The following is a 21,417-nucleotide window of genomic DNA, read 5'->3' on the forward strand; positions in this document are numbered from 1 at the left end:
TTAAAAAAGGAATTGTGTCGCAAGATCAGCACTCACATGCATCGGGAAGAAAAAGGTGAACTCCAGCGGACCTCAGCGCAGAAGCGACGGATGCAGGAACTCAGACGCACGATCTTAGTGAATCACGCCGGACCCGAATCCTCGTCGGACAACGCACCGCGGGATCGCGACAGGACCGGGTAAGTACATCTGCCCCTATGTGTATGTTGATAGTAGAAGCAGGGCTGTGAAATATGGATTTATATTCCAGAATTTTAGCTTCTACAATGCACTGGCGATGAGCCCTCACACTGCTGTGCTCTCTGCAGCAAGTGTTAGGCATTGACCCTGGAGATCTGTGTTATCATAACTATGTCTTCCTGGCGCATGTAAGTGCATTGTCTTGCGACACAATTTTAAAGTTAAATCCTGCGCTCAGTCTGAATCCGTTGGATCGTCTAATGGCCCTCCCCCCGATTTCTGTCGCATGAAAGCGCTATTGCGACAAAATCTGATCGTGTGCGACACAGTCCCCTTCTAAATACCCATCCCAGCACCCAATCCCCCCAAAATTTTGGAATATCCGAGGAAAGTGCGGGAACCTTAGTAAATAAGCCCCAATGTGTCTGCTGTTAGTAGCAGCAGGACTGTGGATTGTAGGTTCTACAATTCCTGCAGGGTTGTGCCCTCACAGTGCTGTGCTCTCTGCAGCCATTATTTGGTATTGTCCCTGGAAATCTGTGTAATCATAACAAAGTGCGTGTTTTTAGTAGCAGCAGGACTGTGAAATATGGATTTATATTCCAGGATTGTAGCTTCTACAATTCACTGGTGGTGAACCCTCACACTGCTGTGCTCTGTGCAGCCAATGTTAGGTTTTGATAGTGTAATCATATCTTTCCCTCTGCTCTGAGTGAAATCTGTGGAGGACTTCTAATAGGATACAATACAGTCACTCAGAGCAGAGGGGAGGTGCTGTACAGCTCATAGAGTTAAGAGCACAGCAGTGTGAGAACACACCCTCAGTGCGCTCCGAGAAACTACAATCCATATTTCACAGTCCTGCTGCTACTATTAACATGCTAGAAGGTACCTAATACCTAGAACTGACTGTAGTTCACTGCACAAAGCCCAGAGCACAGCAGTGTGAGGACACTTCTCTAGTATTATCCATGAATCCAGGGACACGGCTGACACATCCATTAAATTATGATACTTTCATGTGATCTACTACGGACAGAACATCTCTGCAGCAGAACAGAACCCGCTGCAGATTGTAACGCACATTGTTATGTTATTTTACATTGTGCCAAATGACAAACTCCACTCTGCTACATGTATTCATTTTATTTTTGTGGTCCAGAAAGCATCGATTTCCTCTCCTCTGGAAAGTAAAGGATTAACCGGACCGCCTGCTGGCCCACTCCTCCAGCGCCGGCCTCCGATTGCCAATCCAGGCTCCCGATCGGACAAACGCCAAACAAACACCTCATAACAAGGTCCTTGGAAAAGGGGCACGAAAACACTTGATAAGGAGTGTGGGAAAAATCCGGCGGCATTGATTATCAGAAAGTCTGCGGTTCTGGACGGGCCAGCGGCATGAGCTCACTCCTCTGAGAATGTCACCAACACTGTTTGAGCAGCGCGGGTTAAAGACCTTGTGAAATATGAGAGGAATTCCATAGGGTCTCCCATCCACTGAGATAAGTGACGGGTAGGTGGCAGGGGCTGGGGGCTGGGAGGACACTCCGCACACCTGTGCTGCACTTTCACTCACATACAGTGTTTGTATGGGGTCAATATCCCCTCATTACATGGGAAGGACAGGACCGCGAGAACCCAACAAAGGTCCAATCCTGGTCTATTACATTGTATTATTACATTGTAACATTGTAATCTTTAATAATAATAAGTCCTTTATTTATATAGCGCACACAGAGTACGCAGCGCTGCACGGAGCTTGTCAAATCAGTCCCTGTCCTTAATAGGGCTCACAATCTAAACAACCTACCAGTATGTTTTTGGAGTGTGGGAGGAAACTGGAGTCCCCAGAGGAAACCCACGCAAACACAGAGAGAACATAAAAACGCTTTGCAGATGTTGAACTGGATGGGATTCGAACCCAGGACCCCAGCGCTGCAAAGTGCTACTCACTTGCCGATTGTATTGTTACATTGTATTATTACATTGCAACATTGTATTATTACATTGTAATCTTTACATTGTATTGTAACATTGTATTGTTACATTGTATTGTTATATTGTAATATTGTAACATTGTATTATTACATTGTAATCTTTACATTGTATTGTTACATTGTATTATTACATTGTAATATTGTAACATTGTATTATTACACTGTATTATTACATTGTAACATTGTATTATTCTTTAATAATAGGAAGATCCATAGGTGATCCCCCATGTACATCATCTTTACAGTTTGGCAAAGACTACAATGGGAAATCTCTATCTAGTGCCCTGCCAGGACCTTCCACCTCATGATATCACCTTACTGTGTTTCTCTGCCTATGTACAGTTGGATACCCCACTAAACTCCCAGCCCCTCAGCAAGGGATGAAATGTCCTTTCTAGAATTCTCTCTTTTGGGTGAAATCTCTTCCGTTTACCTATATTAAACAAAATGAGATTGTTTTCTTTAATATGACACCAGCCCTATGTTCCTAGGTGCTATAGAACTGAAGATAGGGGGTCTAAAATGACACTCCCACCACAGGTTCTAAACTTGACTCATCGCAGGAAAATATGACTCTTCTCACCTGATTTTCACATCAGATGAGTCAAGTTTAGTAGTTGTAATGGGGGTGTCCCTTCAGAAGTCCCAATCTTCTGTTCTATAGCACCTAGAAACATGCTACTGGTGTCATATTAAAGATATTCCAGATCACACCAAGCTTATGGCTTAGTGAGCTACAGAACCAGAAATAAAAGCAGCTAAAAACATAAACTAATCTAGCAGCCCCCTCAGGTAGGAGATGCAATGTCCCTTCTAAAATGTCCTTTTTTATGTGAAATCTCATCCCATTTACCTTTAAAAAATTGCCACCAAAATAATGTGAAAATTAGCAGCGAAGAGTCATATTTTCCTGCGATGAGTCAAGTTTTGAACCTGTGGTGGGAGTGTTATTTTAGACCCCCTATCTTCAGTTCTATAGCACCTAGGAACATAGGGCTGGTGTCATATTAAAGAAAACAATCTCATCTTTCTCATTACTCTTGTGCTTCTTGGAACTGTCAAACTGGAGATACAGACAGTTAAATAAAGAAGCATAAACTGGATCTTTATCTGCATCTCACATTTCCAACTATGTGTTTAGCTGCTTGTATATCCAGTTCTGTAGCCTACACAACGAAGAGCCTTGTGTGGCCTGAAAGATGAAATTCTTATCTTTAATAATGTTGTTTCTTGGTGCTAAAGAACTGAAGATATGGTTTCCTGGAATTAAATTCCCCATTTCAGCATCTAAACTTGACTCATCTCAGGTAAAATATGACTCTTCTCTGCTCATTGTCACATGACTTTGAAGGAGATTTTTTTATAGGTAAATGGGTGACATGTCACGTAAAAGAGGGAATTCTAGAAAGGACATATTATACCTGACTTGAGGGGCTAGTAGCTTAATGGGGAAAAATCTGGTGACAGGTTCCCTTTATGTAATATATCATAATCCTATCAACCTTTCAGCAGAATACAGACTGCGGTTTGTGGTAGTCTGTATTCTGTAGTAGGCTGTGTTGGTACATAGAGAAGGTAACGCATCCACTATAGTCATGGGTAAGTATATAGTACAGACTAGTGACGTAACTAGGAGAGGCAGGGCCCCATAATTAGCTGCTGCATGGGGCCCCCCTTCCCACTGTATACTCACATATGCAAGTTACAATCACACATTTATCCACTAAGAGCATATACACACACATACAGTGCCATATACAAACATGGTCAGGTCAGATGACGGGGCCCTCTGACACTGCGGGCCCCATAGCAGCTGCTACCACTATAAGCCCTTGATACTATATGGGAGCAGGACTGACTCTGAAACGTGTATATAACGCAGACCCTTGTCTCTCTCTTTCTCATTAAAACTTTATGACACGTCTAATCTGAGAATTATTTACCATCCCTTTAATACAAACATCCTGCCTCCTGCCCGGGGAAAACACGTTATATGGCGGTAATAGACCTTATAATCGCGTCCAGATGGTGTTTTCTCTCTCAACCACAACAAAACATCGATACAGGATATTGGTCATTTCTCCTCCGCTGATATTAATATAAATCAGATCCAATAGTAAAACGAGGGGTAAGAATTGCGCTATTCAAACAGAACTCACTACTGCCCTCTGTGGTGAGCGCTGGTATTACATAAAGGCAGTCAGCAGAGCAGCAAATTGCAAAAAAAAGTTGCATTAAATGCACTGCATGTGTCCCCACACTGCTGTGCTCTGTGCTCTTGCAACCAGTGTTAGGGATTGTCCCTAGAAAGATGTGTCATCATATCTTTATCTATGTTGTTAGTAGCAGCTGGACTGTGAAATAGGGATTTATATTCCAGAATTGCAACTTCTTTAAATATACTAGGGGCATGTCCTCACACTGCTGTGCTCTGTGCTCTCTGCAGACAATATTAAGGATTATTCCTGGAAAAGAAAAATGTGTAATCAGACCTTTGTATATGTTGTTAATAGCAGCAGGACTGTGAAATTTGGATGTATATTCCAGGATTATAGCTCCTCCAAGTGTCCTCACACTGCTGTGCTCTGTGCTCTTGCAACCAGTGTTAGGGATTGTCCCTAGAAAGATGTGTAATCATATCTTTATGTATGTTGTTAGTAGCAGCTGGACTTTGAAATAGGGATTTATATTCCAGAATTGCAACTTCTTTAAATATACTAGGGGCATGTCCTCACACTGCTGTGCTCTGTGCTCTCTGCAGACAATATTAAGGATTGTTCCTGGAAAAGAAAAATGTGTAATCAGACCTTTGTATATGTTGTTAATAGCAGCAGGACTGTGAAATTTGGATTTATATTCCAGGATTATAGCTCCTCCAAGTGTCCTCACACTGCTGTGCTCTGTGCTCTTGCAACCAGTGTTAGGGATTGTCCCTAGAAAGATGTGTAATCATATCTTTATGTATGTTGTTAGTAGCAGCTGGACTTTGAAATAGGGATTTATATTCCAGAATTGCTACTTCTTTAAATACACTAGGGGCATGTCCTCACACTGCTGTGGTCTGTGCTCTCTGCAGCCATTATTAGGCATTGTCCGTGAAGAGACGTTTAATCATACCTTCATGTATGCTGTTAGTAGCAGCAGTACTGTGGAATAGGGATTTATATTCCAGAATTGCAGCTTCTTTAAATACACTGGGATAATGTCCTCACACTGCTGTGCTTTGGTCTTTCTGCAGCCAGTGTTAGGTATTGTCCTTGGAGACATGTGTAATCATTGCTTTGTGTTTATGTTAGTATCAGGACAGTGAAATATGGATTTATATTAAAGGATTGTGCTTTGGGGACAAGTCCTCACACTGCTGTGCTCTATGCTCTCTGCAGCCAATATTAGGAATTGTCCCTGGAAAAATGTCTAATCTTTATGTATGTTGTTAATAGCAGCAGGACTGTGAAATTTGGATTTATATTCCAGGATTATAGCTCCTCCAAGTGTCCTCACACTGCTGTGATCTGTGCTCTCTGCATTGAGCGAATTCACAGCTCACTCCCTTCTGTAACCAGTCTACTCTCATATCGAAGTAGAAACTTGATGAAGTATTAACTCAGAGCAGTGGGGAGGATCTGTGGAGCAGTGGAATGCAGAGCGTTCAGAGCACAGCAGTGTGAGGAGTAACTCCTAGCTGAGTTATTGCAGTTTTAGGAGAATTAAGGTGCCCCCATTCATACTCAAGTTTGTATTTTTGATCCTATTTAAAGGCAAAGTGCATCAGATATACATTTTCCTTTATTGACCTCTTGTTGCGGCCATTTTCGGCCATACCTGATAATATCCCTCTAAGGTGGCTTTTACCCCCCCCCCCCTATTTCCCCCGGATATGAAGGGTTAATGTGAGCCTGATCCTTCTCCCTGTTTCCCAGACATCCCAGTAGTAGTCCAGTTTTTATGATGCTTTGTGTTTGCCTTTCCAGGGAATGATACACGAGTGTTTGCTCAGTGTAATTGTCTTTCGCTACGTTGTTTCTAGTAAACCATCAGCCATTGTAGCAGGAAGCGCTGCTAATAATGAACGGCGAGGACTCATTAAAGGGGATGACAACATGTATCCAAAATAAAGGGAATTTCCAGCCTCTTACTCACCTGCTGCACCTCAAGGGCTCCGTTCCTGCACCATTGCCCCCGTCCCCTTAAATTCCACAAGTGCTGAAGCTTCACTGACCAATTACATGTGCCGGTAGTTTTAACCAGACAGTGTCAGGTACTGTCCTTGGACACATGTATAATTATATCCCTGTTTATGTTGTTAGTAGCAGCAGGACTGTGATATATGGATTAATATCCCAGGATTGTAGCTTCTACAATTCCCGCAGGGTTGTGCCCTCACACTGCTATGCCGCAAATGTTAGGTATTGACCCTGGAGATCTGTGTAATCATAACAAAGTGTATGTTTTAGTAGCAGCAGTACTGTGAAATATGGATTTCTATTCCAGGATTGTAGCTTCTACAATGCACTGATGGTGTGCCCTCACACTGCTGTTCTCTGTGCAGCAAATGTTAGGTATTGACCCTGGAGATCTGTGTAATCATAACAAAGTGTATGTTTTTAGTAGCAGCAGTACTGTGAAGTATAGATTTATATTCCAGGATTGTAGCTTCTACAATGCACTGATGGGGAGCCCTCACACTGCTGTGGTCTGTGCAGCCAATATTAGGTACTGACCCTGGAGACATGTGTAATCATACCTTTGTGCTTCTCCTACTGCTGTGTTCTGTGCTCTCAGCATTATGCACAGCCCCTTTCCTGCGCTCCAAGTGACAATGTAATGCCAGTGGCCATGGAAAAGCTCCATTTCCAGAATATGAATCCATATTTTACAGTCCTGCTGCTACTAACAACATACACAAATGCATGATTACATATCTCACCATGGACAATACCTAACACTGGCTGCAGAGAGCACGGAGCACAGCAGTGTAATAACACCCTCCCCCCAGTGCAGTTGAAGGAGCTACTATCCTAGGATATGAATCACTATTTCACAGTCCTGCTGCTACTATTAACAACAAACATAAAGATATGGATTGTCCCTGGAGAGATGTGTAATCATAACACTGTAAAACCAGGAGATGGAGTGAGTGTTTAGAATAGGTAATTCACGCTTGGAAATATTTTTGATAAGGATGTCTTTTTATTTGATTTTTTGCATTTTTGGAGGTGAACTACCTCTTTCATCAAATCTTAAGAATCTGAGTATGGGAGCACAGAGTACAGCAGTGTGAGGACATGCCCCCAATATAATTGTGAAATATAGATTCATATTTCACAGTCCTGCTGCTACTAACAACATACACAAAGGTATGATCGCAGATCTCTCCAGCGACAATACCTAATACTGGCTGCAGAGAGCACAGAACACAGCAGTGTAAGAACATGTCCCCAGTGCAATTAGAGCAGCTTCAATCCTGAAATATAAATTCATATATCACAGTCCTGCTGCTACTAACAGCATACACAGCGTTATGATTACACATCTCTCCAGGGACAATAACTGACACAGTCTACATGGTAATACCTACTGACTGTTTCCTCTAAGACTATTTCAAACAGCAACTTTCCACTATACTTTAGGGGTCATTAATCTTATCTCTGTTTGTTTTTCTCTCTCTTTTTTCCGTCTGCTACTTTGGTCATTTATCAATCTCTCTTTTTCCTTGTGTTAAATGTCTTTTTCAGATCTCTTTTTGTGGCATTTGTCTCAAAAATGTTGCACAAAATTCTCAAGTCACTGCTGTATATTTTCTAAGTTTTTCCTTGTTTGTATTATCAAAAGTTCTACAATTTTCCAATATACTTTCTGTATCAATTCCTTGCGGTTTTCTAGATCTCTGCTTGCTGTCCTGCTATAGAAAGCTTCTATGTTTACCTCCAGTGGATAGAAATCTGACCCTGGTCACACAGGTGCACGGCTCGTTATATCACACAGGTGCACGGCTCGTTATATCACACAGGTGCACGGCTCGTTATATCACACAGGTGCACGGCTCGTTATAACCCATAGCTCTGATTACTCTCTGTGATACTAACGAGCCATAGAATGACAGCAAGCAGAGATCTAGAAAGCCGTGAGCAATTGATATAGAAAGTATATTAGAAAATTTGTACAGGCAGTCCCCTACTAAAGAACACCCGACTTACAGACGACCCCTAGTTACAAACGGACCTCTGGATTTTGCTAATTTACTGTACTTTAGCCTTAGACACCTTTGATAACTGTTACAGCTGTTTATTGTAGCCTGTAGTTAAGATTTATTGTTAATTCTGGTTCTTATGACAACCCAACATTTTTAAAATCCAATTGTCACAGGGCGCGTTCACACGTTGCGTTTTGGTTGCGTTTTCATTGCGTTTGAAACGCATATACAACAGCTGATGAGAGGTAATTTGCCTAATTACATTACCGTTTACGTTCGTAAACGCAATGTTAACGCATGCCTTAACAAAACGAATGTGTTAACGCTTTGTTAACGTGTGCGTTAACATCGCGTTTACGATGCGTTTTGTAAACGGAAATGTTAACAGTGATGTAATTAGGCAAATCACCCCTCCTCAGCTGTTGTGTATGCGTTTCAAACGCAATGAAAACGCAGGTCAAAACGCAACGTGTGAACGCGCCCACAGAGACCCAAAATTTTTTTGCCTGGAGCTACAAATATAAAGTATACAGTTCCGACTTACATACAAATTCAACTTAAGAACAAACCTGCAGAACCTATCTTGTATGTAATCCTGTATAACTATTCATTATCAAAACATTAAAATTATTTTGCTGATATGGGACAACCCCTTTAAGTATGGTTACGTTCGGCGTTTGGCGCCAAAAAAGGTTAAATGACATTGAGCACATCTGGAATAGAAGATAAATGTGTCTCGCTGATGATAAACAAATGGGGGACTTCAGTGCTTTGGGGTTTTCAAAAAGTCCCCAAAAAAGGGCAAAAAAAAAAATTGCAGCAAGAAAAAAAAGGAAGAAAAATAAAGGTAAATGACCCCTTTTGTGTTTCATTTGTCTCCATTGTAAAGATCTCTGATTGCTGTCAGTGAGTGGAAGCTTTAAGGAGCTGCACGTAGTCTATATGTTGCTGGATACATAAGTTAATACCTTACTCATTGATTTTCTCTAAGCTGCTTCATCTGATTCGGGGAGATAACTAAACTCTTACTCATTTACTGTAGAGACTGGAATTCCGGATCATTAGCGCTGGGTCCAGCAGGTGATGTGTTCTGCTCTCAGAGCTGCGCCACAATGGAAAGTCTGGTTCTGCTACTATAATGTACTGATCCCTCTATATGGGGAAGGGGCAACTTATGGGCCCGTAAGGCTTCTATGATTAAACAGCTCTCCAGGGACAATACCTAACACTTGCTGCTCAGAGCTCAGAGAACAGCAGTGTGAGAACTATTTCCTAATCCTGGGATATACTGTAAATCCATATTTCATAGTTCTGCTGCTGCTGCTAGCAACATACATAGTGGTATGATTACACAGCTTTCTATAGATTATATCTAACACTTGCTCTAGAGAGCTCAGAGCACAGCAGTGTGAGAACACTTTCCCAGAACACTTCAATCCTGTAATATACAGTAAATCCATACATCACAGACCTGCTGCTACTAACACCACACACAATGGTATGATGACACATCTCTCCAGGGGCATCACAAAACACTGGCTGCAGAGAGCACAGAGCACAGCAGTGTGAGGACACTTTCCCAGAACACTTCAATCCTGTAATATACAGTAAATCCATATATCACAGACCTGCTGCTACTAACACCATGCACAATGGTATGATGACACATCTCTCCAGGGGCATTACATAACACTGGCTGCAGGGAGCTCAGAGCACAGCAGTGCGAGAACACTTTCCCAGAACACTTCAACCCTGTAATATACAGTAAATCCATGTATCTCAGTCCTGCTGCTACTAACACCACACACAATGGTATGATCACACATCTCTCCAGGGGCATTATATAACACTGGCTACAGAGAGCTCAGAGCACAGCAGTGTGAGAACACTTTCCCAGAACACTTGTAATACACAGTAAATCCATATATCACAGTCCCGCTGCTACTAACGACATACATAAAGGTATGATCCCACATCTCTCCAGGGGCATTACATAACAATAGCTGCAGAGAGCTCAGAGCACAGCAGTGTGAGAACGCTTTCCCAGAACACTTCTATCCTGTAATTTACAGTAAATCCATGTATAACAGTCCTGCTGCTACTAACAACATACACAAAGGTATGATCCCACATCTCTCCAGGGGACATACATAGAATTGGCTTCAGCCTACATGGTCACATCTGCTGACTGTCTCCCTATAATAGAAAGTTGACTTTTCTATTCTATTTTCTATTATGGAACTGTTGACAGTTACCTTTTTATAGTTTGTTACAATGTATCAGTGCAGGTAGAATGTACTGACCCGCAGTGCTGGATACAACTGTAACAATTCTCTACTGTACAGGTTTGGAGATCTTTTGGTTCCATTCAGTGACAGCAAACTAGAAGCACAGACTGTACTGTATGAGATATTCATCTGTTAGTGTCTGTGTACTGTGGATGACCCCCCTCACCCCTGGGCTCGGGGGGCTTCTATATTGGTCCAGGATACTGCTCTATTCCAAGTCTCGTCAAATATGAGTCATCCAACAGAACATGAGAAATGTAGCGAGCGCTCGCTAGCAGGGACGCGAGGGGTTAAGGCCGCCGGGAGCAGATTTGATTTATGTGTCTGATTGGGTGTTTGCCTTCGGCAGGCATCAGATTTGGGTCGGGCCCCTGTTGACACTTTCTATTTGTCTTTAGGTAAACTTTAAACAGGAGGCTTCACCTCTGGCTCCCTGGGAAGGCCATGGTGCCCGCAAAATGTGCCGCTTCCCACCTACGTCAGGAGGGTAGTGAGTACCTGCCAAGTGACCCGGGGTCAGCATGTGACTCTGGCCTCTTACATCTGGGGCAGGGACCAGCTGGAGGGGCTCAGGATTAACCCCTAATGAGCCGGCGCGCTACCTATGTGCTACGGTGCTATTCCATATAGATATCTATGACCTATCCATAGGACCAATCTCATGATCCAAAATCATTGGATAGTGCCAGAACCACCGGTGGCTGCTATGGGGCCCGCACAGTGGGGGTCCAGTCTGGCCACTGGACGCAGATAGAATTGAGGTCGATGATGAAGGGGATTTCACGACACTCCAGAAAGTTCAATATCATTTGGGGGCTTCAGAAAGGGAAACATAAGTGGGGGGGGGGCTACAGAAGCAAGAGTGTAAGTTGAGGGGCTACCTACAAAAATTTGTACCTATAGAAAGGGGGGCATAATAAGTGGAAATTAGAGGTATTACAATTGGTGGGAGTGTAATGCATGTCAGAGCTAAAGGAAAGGGGGTACTTTACTATGTGAAGGGTCTTGAGAATATTTTGTGTGCGAACTACGGGGCTGGGGTAAGGGCACTTAAAGGACATCTACTGCCAGGATGAAGGATTGTAAACCAAGTACACTGACATACTGCAGTGTGTCCCCTCTGGCAGGATCTGCTCTTCTTTAAGCTTCCTATGCTCTTGTCTTTAAGAAACAAAAGGCTTCAAATTATGCAAATGAGTCCGAGTGGCTCCAGGCTCCATTAACACCTATGGAGCCCAGAGCTCCTCATAATTTGCATAATTTTAGGCCTTTTTTTTTATAAAGATAAAAGCATAGGAAGCTTAAAAAAGAGCAGATCCTGCCAGAGGGGGCACACACCAGTATGTCTGTGTACTTGGTTTACAATCCTTCATCCTGGTGGTAGATGTCCTTTAATTCATGTTAATGGAGGGGCAACTCTATGTCATGGTGGCAGGTATATTAGGACACTGCAACACACTGTTGTGGGAGGAGGGGGCAGTCTGCTATAGGATTCAATTCTGCTTACATCCCTATAGATGGGTCATCATTACCTAAATGGTGGAAACCCCCTTTAATGTTACTGTTTGGATGGATTCACCTGCATTTACACCAAAGAAAGCCCAATAGGGCCTCTATTACATCCCCCTACAAGGTTCGTCCCAACTTTCCTAGATGACCCTCAAGAGAAATTTCACTTTCAACTTTTCTGTTCTGCATGAAGACAGTTTGTTACAATGTATCAGTGCAGGTAGAATGTATCAATCTGAGGTCCTGGATACAACTGTAACAAAGTCTCTGCTGTTCAGGGTTTTGAGGAAATTCATTGAAAGTCCTTTAGGAAGTGAAACACAGAAAATATGAGAAGTTTGTGTTTCCCATGGTTACTGTCTGTGTATTGTGGATGACCCCCCTCACACCTGGGGTTGGGGGCTCCTGTATTGGTCTAACATAATCCGGGCTCCAGGACACTTGTCTATTCTATGTATCCACAGAAACCTCAGCCAGTAATTGTTTTGTTACACACTGCAGAGAGCGACCGCCTATATGACCTCCATCACTGGGCCTAGAGGGGTCACCCAACTTTCCTACACAACTGAAAGCTAAATATTCCTTATAAAGTGATGCCCCCTTCTGCCTTACAGCAAAGAAAAATCAAGAACTGGGAGTCATATCACTTGTTTTATGGAGTCATTTAGTAACATTTAGTTGCCAAACCCATTTTCCATACCGCTACTCATGAAAATGGGGAGACCTTGTACCCCTGGGGATTACCAGGCACTATACACTGCTACTTCTCATCAGTCTCATAGAAATGAATGGCGCCTACATCACTGCCTATTAGCTTGGGGTACAAGGTACCTCATTTTCATAATCCAGGGGGTGCCCAACTCTGGGACCTCCACCGACCTGCAAGTTATCACCTATCCTGTGGTTATCTAGTACCTTGGATGCAGGGTGCATATTTTTTATCCATGGCCTCCTTCCTTCTAAATTTAATGTTTATGCTAATGAGTTAGAAGGGCTCTGGGGGTGTTCCCAGAGCCCCTCCATACTGTAGCTTCACAGACTGTTAAACTGTGCATGAGCACTTTCTCCTCCTACTGTTTTAGATTACATCAGGCAGAGGGAGGGAGAAGAGCTGAGAGAGCAGAGGGGGAGGGAAGACAGTGTAATAGCCTGAGAAGCTGCACCACAGAGGGGCTCTGGTAACACCCACGGAGCCCATCTGCCTCATTAGCATAATTGTAAAAGTTGATTTTAGAAGGAAGGAGGCCGTGGATAACAACTATAAGTAGATGACCACAGTCCTAATACCTGGATCTATAAGTAATGTCCCTGGTTTATCATGATGGATTTTGATGGTATGGGGCATCATGGGCTAAACGATTGGATAATCTGCAATCCCACATTTCAAATACAACTTCTTCTATCTTTGCAACTTTGATAACTAAAAAAAAAAACTACAAAACATTAAAAGTTTCATCCTGACTTCCAGAAAGCGGATCCCATCAGGGTCCATTAATCCCATCTATTGTGTGACCTCGGCAAGGGTTAAGTCCGTGCGCACCTGCAGCCGATGAAACCAGATAAAGCGACGACTTCAATATAAGAGCGAAACCGACAGATTAGTCAAAAAGAGACAGAAGGGGGGGAAGAAAAAAAAAGTTTAATTTACAAGTCAAGCGGCCTGGACATCTGTCATCAGACATCTAATACCTGAGTCCTGACATAAAGAGTGACCCTTTAATTATTCCCCTTGTTTTTCCGTCTCTTCCCACTTGTTATCAGCCTCTTTGAAGACGAGAGGGGAATATGAAGGGACGGCTCTATGTGTAGCCCCATTGTTCCCGGGAGCATTGATGACCTCTTACTAAATACTTAGTGTCTTCTTCTCTTAAAGGGAATGAATACAATAAGGGCCCCGGGAATTTTAGGTTTCATAGCCAAACCGAGCGCGCCATCCAGAACGGAGAAAAATAAAGCAGGTCTTGTAGGCACTTGACTGGAGACACTTGGAGAAGAGCGGAGTTATTCTTTCTAGGTTGTGAGATGAGATCAATGGCCTCCAGAGAGGTGAGAAGGCAGAGAACAATTGTCATGTTGTTTAGCTGCGTCTTATGAATGGAGCTTAAGAAAAGCTCTTCCTTGGCCACTTGTTAATAGTACACATCTCCTCCATATAATGTTGTCTTATGAAATAGCGGCACTTAAGACAAGGCACAATGCACTATATAAGATAGGTCCCTGGCTTCTTCTTCTTCTCACTCTCAGCTGCCACATCCAGGACAACAACCTCAATGGAAGACGCAATCCTTCTCCTTCGATTTGGAAGCTAAACATTGACTTTCTCAGTAGATATTTTTGGAAATTTCCATAGGAACCATCCCTTGTTTTGATGTATGGATGGTGTTTTGTTCTTCTTTGGACTCTCCTCCCTATGGTCAATGGTTGATCTATCAGGTAAGCCTCAACAGGGTAGGGTCAGCGTGGACCATTGTGAGGTCAATGTCTCCAGCTTCTACACCAGGGCCCTAAGCAATGTCATATCTAAGGGGGGTCATGAAGAATAATCTGGGAATTTTGGTCTTGGAGTCAGTGTGTGGCCCTCTGGATCTCTGGAGCTTGACAAATTTTGACAAATTGGTTACATTTGCCCCCGATTCTTAGTGAGGGCTGGACCTACCCAACTCTATGGTCACATGTGGATTTGGTAAGACTGCGCTCTACTCCAAGTCCATTGATACAGATTTGCACGGGTTCAATGTGACTTTTTGTAAAGTTTTTGCTCCTCCCTGGTGTATAATCCTTCATCATATCCGTCCTCGGTGTAGAAGTCTGCACTGTGCTCCGCAGCAGCCACGCTGTGTATCCATGCAGCAGGACACGTTCAGCAGATACAATGTTATACAAGATTTTTATTTTGGAAGACGTGATATTGCTGCCGCAGGGCCCTCAGTAGCTTGGAGCAGTGAAAGTTCGATGGCACAATGATAAAGCCCTCAGTTATCTGGTGATGTGACCTTTATGTTCAGGGGTGGACCTAGAATCTGCATAACCGGTGCAACTGTAGATAATATTATCCTAAACGCCATGGGAGCCTAATGTCTGACAGACCAGGGGCTCATTACTCCTCTGCCCCTGCAATATTACCACTACTAGTAATAGCCTACTAATGGCAGACGTGATTGGTTATATTATGGGTGCTCTCTATGGTGGGCAATGTTATGGGTGCAAAATCCAGTGGGTAATATGATGGGTGCTCTCAATAGTGGGTAATGTGATGTGTGCTCTCTCTGGTGGGTAATGTGATGTGTGCTCTCTCTGGTGGGTAATGTGATGTGTGCTCTCTCTGGTGGATAATGTTATGGGCGCTCTCTCTGGTGGATAATGTTATGGGTGCTCTCTCTGGTGGATAATGTTATGGGCGCTCTCTCTGGTGGATAATGTTATGGGCGCTCTCTCTGGTGGGTAATGTGATGTGTGCTCTCTCTGGTGGGTAATGTGATGTGTGCTCTCTCTGGTGGATAATGTTATGGGCGCTCTCTCTGGTGGATAATGTTATGGGCGCTCTCTCTGGTGGATAATGTTATGGGCGCTCTCTCTGGTGGATAATATTATGGGCGCTCTCTCTGGTGGATAATATTATGGGCGCTCTCTCTGGTGGGTAATGTGATGTGTGCTCTCTCTGGTGGGTAATGTGATGTGTGCTCTCTCTGGTGGATAATGTTATGGGCGCTCTCTCTGGTGGATAATGTTATGGGCGCTCTCTCTGGTGGATAATGTTATGGGCGCTCTCTCTGGTGGATAATATTATGGGTGCTCTCTCTGGTGGGTAATGTGATGTGTGCTCTCTCTGGTGGGTAATGTGATGTGTGCTCTCTCTGGTGGATAATGTTATGGGCGCTCTCTCTGGTGGATAATGTTATGGGCGCTCTCTCTGGTGGATAATATTATGGGTGCTCTCTCTGGTGGATAATGTGATGTGTGCTCTCTCTGGTGGGTAATGTGATGTGTGCTCTCTCTGGTGGGTAATGTGATGTGTGCTCTCTCTGGTGGGTAATGTGATGTGTGCTCTCTCTGGTGGGTAATGTGATGTGTGCTCTCTCTGGTGGATAATGTTATGGGCGCTCTCTCTGGTGGATAATGTTATGGGTGCTCTCTCTGGTGGATAATGTTATGGGTGCTCTCTCAGATTAGTAATGTTATGGGTCCGCTTAATGGTTAGTAATGTGATGGGTGCACTTCCTGGTGGGTAATGTTATGGGTGCTCTCTCAGATTGGTAATGTTTTGGGTCCGCTCAATGGTTAGTAATGTGATGGGTGCACTTCCTGGTGGGTAATGTTATGGGTGCTCTCTAATTGGTAAAGTTATTATTGCTCTCTCTCTGATTGGTAATGTTATGGGTACTCCCTCAGATTATTATTGTTATGTTATTTTTGTGCTCTCCGGTAGGTAATGTCATGGGTGCTCTTTCTGGCAGGTAGTTTTATGGTTGTGCTCTCTGATTAGTAATCTTATGGGTGCTCTCAATGGTTTGTAATGTCATGGGTGCACTTCCTGGTGGGTAATGTTATGGGTGCTCTCTAATTGGTAATGTTATTGTTGCTCGCTCTCTGATTGGTAATGTTATGGGTGCTCTTTCTGGCAGGTAGTTTTATGGTTGTGCTCTCTGATTAGTAATCTTATGGGTGCTCTCAATGGTTTGTAATGTCATGGGTGCACTTCCTGGTGGGTAATGTTATGGGTGCTCTCTAATTGGCAATGTTATTGTTGCTCGCTCTCTGATTGGTAATGTTATGGGTGCTCTCTCTGGTGGATAATGTTATGGGCGCTCTCTCTGGTGGATAATATTATGGGCGCTCTCTCTGGTGGATAATGTGATGTGTGCTCTCTCTGGTGGGTAATGTGATGTGTGCTCTCTCTGGTGGGTAATGTGATGTGTGCTCTCTCTGGTGGATAATGTTATGGGTGCTCTCTCTGGTGGATAATGTTATGGGTGCTCTCTCTGGTGGATAATGTTATGGGTGCTCTCTCAGATTAGTAATGTTATGGGTCCGCTTAATGGTTAGTAATGTTATGGGTGCTCTCTAATTGGTAAAGTTATTATTGCTCTCTCTCTGATTGGTAATGTTATGGGTACTCCCTCAGATTATTATTGTTATGTTATTTTTGTGCTCTCCGGTAGGTAATGTCATGGGTGCTCTTTCTGGCAGGTAGTTTTATGGTTGTGCTCTCTGATTAGTAATCTTATGGGTGCTCTCAATGGTTTGTAATGTCATGGGTGCACTTCCTGGTGGGTAATGTTATGTGTGCTCTCTCTCTGATTGGTAATGTTATGTGTGCTCTCTCAGATTATTAATGTTATGTTATTTTCGCGCTCTCCAGTGGGTTATGTTATGGGTGCTCTCTCTGATTGCTAATGTTATGGGTGCGCTTCCTGGTGGGTAATGTTATGGGTGCTCTCTCTGATTAGTAATGTTATTGTTGCTCTCTCTCTCTGGTGCATAATGTTATGAGTGCTCTCTCGGATTATTAATGTTATGTTATTTTTGCGCCCTCCAGTGGGTTATGCTATGGGTGCTCTCTCTGATGGGTAATGTTATGGGTGCTCTTTCTGGTAGGTAAAGTTATGTGTGCTCTCCGGTGCGTTATGTCATGGGTGCTCTTTCTGGCAGGTAGTTTTATGGTTGTGCTCTCTTTGGTCAGTGATATTATGGGTTCTTTCTCTGGTTGGTACTGTTATGGGTACACCTTCTGGTGGGTAATGTCATGGGTGCTCTCTCTGGTGGGTTATCTCTCTGATAGGTAATGTTCTGGGTGCTCTCTCCAGTTGGTAGTATTATGGGTGTCTTCTCTGATTTGTAATGTTATGAGTGATCTCTCCCATAGGTAATATTCTGGGTGATCTCTCAGGTGGGTAACGTAGGGTTTGGCTCTGGTTGGTAATATTAAAGTGTCACTACCAGTCTGTATGGGGGGGTCACTTAAAGGGAACCTGTCACCAGGGACCTAATTTTCACCAAAGACAGGTTGCAGGAGCCCATTAGAGCTGCATTGCACATAAATATTTCTGCTTTCTCTAAGCTTTTGCATTACAATATAATTGTGTGTTATAACTTACTTTGCCTCCTGACAGAATCCTCTGTGTAGTACTAGGGGTTGGGCTTTGGTTTGGATGCATTTAAAAAAAAATGTGACTTGTCTGTGCTGTAGACTCCTCAGCTCTCGGCCCCCACCTTTTTGCTCCTGTACAGCTCCTCCACTTATATTATCACCAGTTACAATGTTGCTTGTTTGGATTTTCTCAGGATAAGATTTTGCATCGAGCTTTTGTTCACCATAATATATATGTATATACTGTACATACGTGTATATATACATAATGTCAGTGTTGAGGACCAGGAGTCAGATCTGGACTGTGTTCTCCCAGTTTCGGCCCTGACACTGTACCCCTTCTGCCCTCGGCCTTAGTGGGACCCCATATTAATAAGACTGGCAAGTGCAGATATATGGGAAGTGATCCAGGGCAAAGTGATGTTCCTGTAGCGGAGCTGGAATAACATTGAGGCAGGAGACATGGCGCTGCCAGCTATGACACATCGTGATTCAGATTCCCTTCCGGGTTTGACTGGCAGGTGACCGTTAACCGCTTAATGTCTGCAGGGGAAAGTAAGGCAAAAAAAAAGTCCTGAGATCCGCTGCTGGACATCCTGCGGTACATGATTCATGATGAAGTTTAGGATTAATCTGACTCTTATTTTTAGGTTGTTTTTCTGTGCTGGCGATGACTTGGCCAGAGATTAGAGGGAAGTATTCCGCTTATGGCCAAGGTGTTTGTTAAGGGTTTACAGCCTCATTGCTACTGGCAAATTATTTATCTTTTATATTGCAGTTATGGATATGGAAGATTATTCCAAAATCCTTCCGTCCCAGAGCACACACATCCAGTGCACCTACCTAAATATATCCCCATTGCCTCAATCTGGAGAACATACCGAGCCGTGTGATCAAACATTTCTGTATTTTACTATTTGTAGCTTCTGGATTTGCATCCTCACACTGCTGTGCTCTTAGCTCTTTGTAGTAAACTGTTACACAGCCTCTCTCTTCTCCTGGGAGTATACACTGTTACACAGCCTCTCTCATCTGCTGGGAGTATACACTGTTACACAGCCTCTCTCATCTGCTGGGAGTATACACTGTTACACAGCCTCTCTCATCTGCTGGGAGTATACACTGTTACACAGCCTCTCTCATCTCCTGTGAGTATACACTGTTACACAGCCTCTCTCATCTCCTGGGAGTATACACTGTTACACAGCCTCTCTCATCTGCTGGGAGTATACACTGTTACACAGCCTCTCTCATCTGCTGGGAGTATACACTGTTACACAGCCTCTCTCATCTGCTGGGAGTATACACTGTTACACAGCCTGTCTCATCTCCTGGGAGTATACACTGTTACACAGCCTCTCTCATCTGCTGGGAGTATACACTATTACACAGCCTCTCTCATCTGCTGGGAGTATACACTGTTACACAGCCTCTCTCGTCTGCTGGGAGTATACACTGTTACACAGCCTCTCTCATCTGCTGGGAGTATACACTGTTACACAGCCTCTCTCATCTCCTGGGAGTATACACTGTTACACAGCCTCTCTCATCTGCTGGGAGTATACACTGTTACACGGCCTCTCTCATCTGCTGGGAGTATACACTGTTACACAGCCTCTCTCATCTGCTGGGAGTATACACTGTTACACAGCCTCTCTCATCTGCTGGGAGTATACACTGTTACACAGCCTTTCCCATCTCCTGGGAGTATACACTGTTACACAGCCTCTCTCATCTCCTGGGAGTATACACTGTTACACAGCCTCTCTCATCTCCTGAGAGTATACACTGTTACACAGCCTCTCTCATCTCCTGGGAGTATACACTGTTACACAGCCTCTCTCATCTGCTGGGAGTATACACTGTTACACAGCCTCTCTCATCTCCTGGGAGTATACACTGTTACACAGCCTCTCTCATCTCCTGGGAGTATACACTGTTACACAGCCTCTCTCATCTCCTGGGAGTATACACTGTTACATAGCCTCTCTCATCTCCTGGGAGTATACACTGTTACACAGCCTCTCTCATCTGCTGGGAGTATACACTGTTACACAGCCTCTCTCATCTCCTGGGAGTATACACTGTTACACAGCCTCTCTCATCTCCTGGGAGTATACACTGTTACACAGCCTCTCTCATCTCCTGGGAGTATACACTGTTACATAGCCTCTCTCATCTGCTGGGAGTATACACTGTTACACAGCCTCTCTCATCTCCTGGGAGTATACACTGTTACACAGCCTCTCTCATCTCCTGGGAGTATACACTATTACACAGCCTCTCTCATCTCCTGGGAGTATACACTGTTACATAGCCTCTCTCATCTGCTGGGAGTATACACTGTTACACAGCCTCTCTCATCTCCTGGGAGTATACACTGTTACACAGCCTCTCTCATCTCCTGGGAGTATACACTATTACACAGCCTCTCTCATCTCCTGGGAGTATACACTGTTATACAGCCTCGCTCATCTCTTGTGAGTATACACTGTTACACAGCCTCTCTCATCTCCTGGGAGTATACACTGTTACACAGCCTCTCTCATCTCCTGGGAGTATACACTGTTACACAGCCTCTCTCATCTCCTGGGAGTATACACTATTACACAGCCTCTCTCATCTCCTGGGAGTATACACTGTTATACAGCCTCGCTCATCTCTTGTGAGTATACACTGTTACACAGCCTCTCTCATCTCCTAGGAGTATACACTGTTACACAGCCTCTCTCATCTCCTGGGAGTATACACTGTTACACAGCCTCTCTCATCTCCTGGGTGTATACACTGTTACACAGCCTCTCGTATCTCCTGGGAGTATACACTGTTATACAGCCTCGCTCATCTCTTGTGAGTATACACTGTTACACAGCCTCTCTCATCTCCTAGGAGTATACACTGTTACACAGCCTCTCTCATCTCCTGGGAGTATACACTGTTACACAGCCTCTCTCATCTCCTGAGAGTATACACTGTTACACAGCCTCTCTCATCTCCTGGGTGTATACACTGTTACACAGCCTCTCTCATCTCCTGGGTGTATACACTGTTACACAGCCTCTCTCATCTCCTGTGAGTATACACTGTTACACAGCCTCTCTCATATGCTGGGAGTATACACTGTTACACAGCCTCTCTCATCTGCTGGGAGTATACACTGTT

The 21,417-nt window shown here is 43.8% G+C and overlaps 1 long non-coding RNA gene across 2 annotated transcripts in view; it reads left to right on the forward strand.

Moving 5' to 3' along the window:
- The first annotated feature begins 1,443 nt into the window (after positions 1-1,443).
- Positions 1,444-21,417, forward strand: part of LOC140066186 (uncharacterized) — a 62,624-nt gene continuing 42,650 nt past the window's right edge. Inside the window, exon 1 of one of the 2 annotated variants that reach the window (XR_011848149.1) lies at positions 1,444-1,693. This is a non-coding gene — a long non-coding RNA (uncharacterized lncRNA). Of the gene's footprint in view, positions 1,694-14,392; positions 14,601-21,417 lie in introns of those variants that run through there. The other variant, XR_011848148.1, reaches the window with a different exon arrangement.

The sequence above is a fragment of the Engystomops pustulosus genome, chromosome 6 (assembly GCF_040894005.1).
Source record: "Engystomops pustulosus chromosome 6, aEngPut4.maternal, whole genome shotgun sequence".
NCBI classification, from domain to species: Eukaryota; Metazoa; Chordata; class Amphibia; order Anura; family Leptodactylidae; genus Engystomops; species Engystomops pustulosus.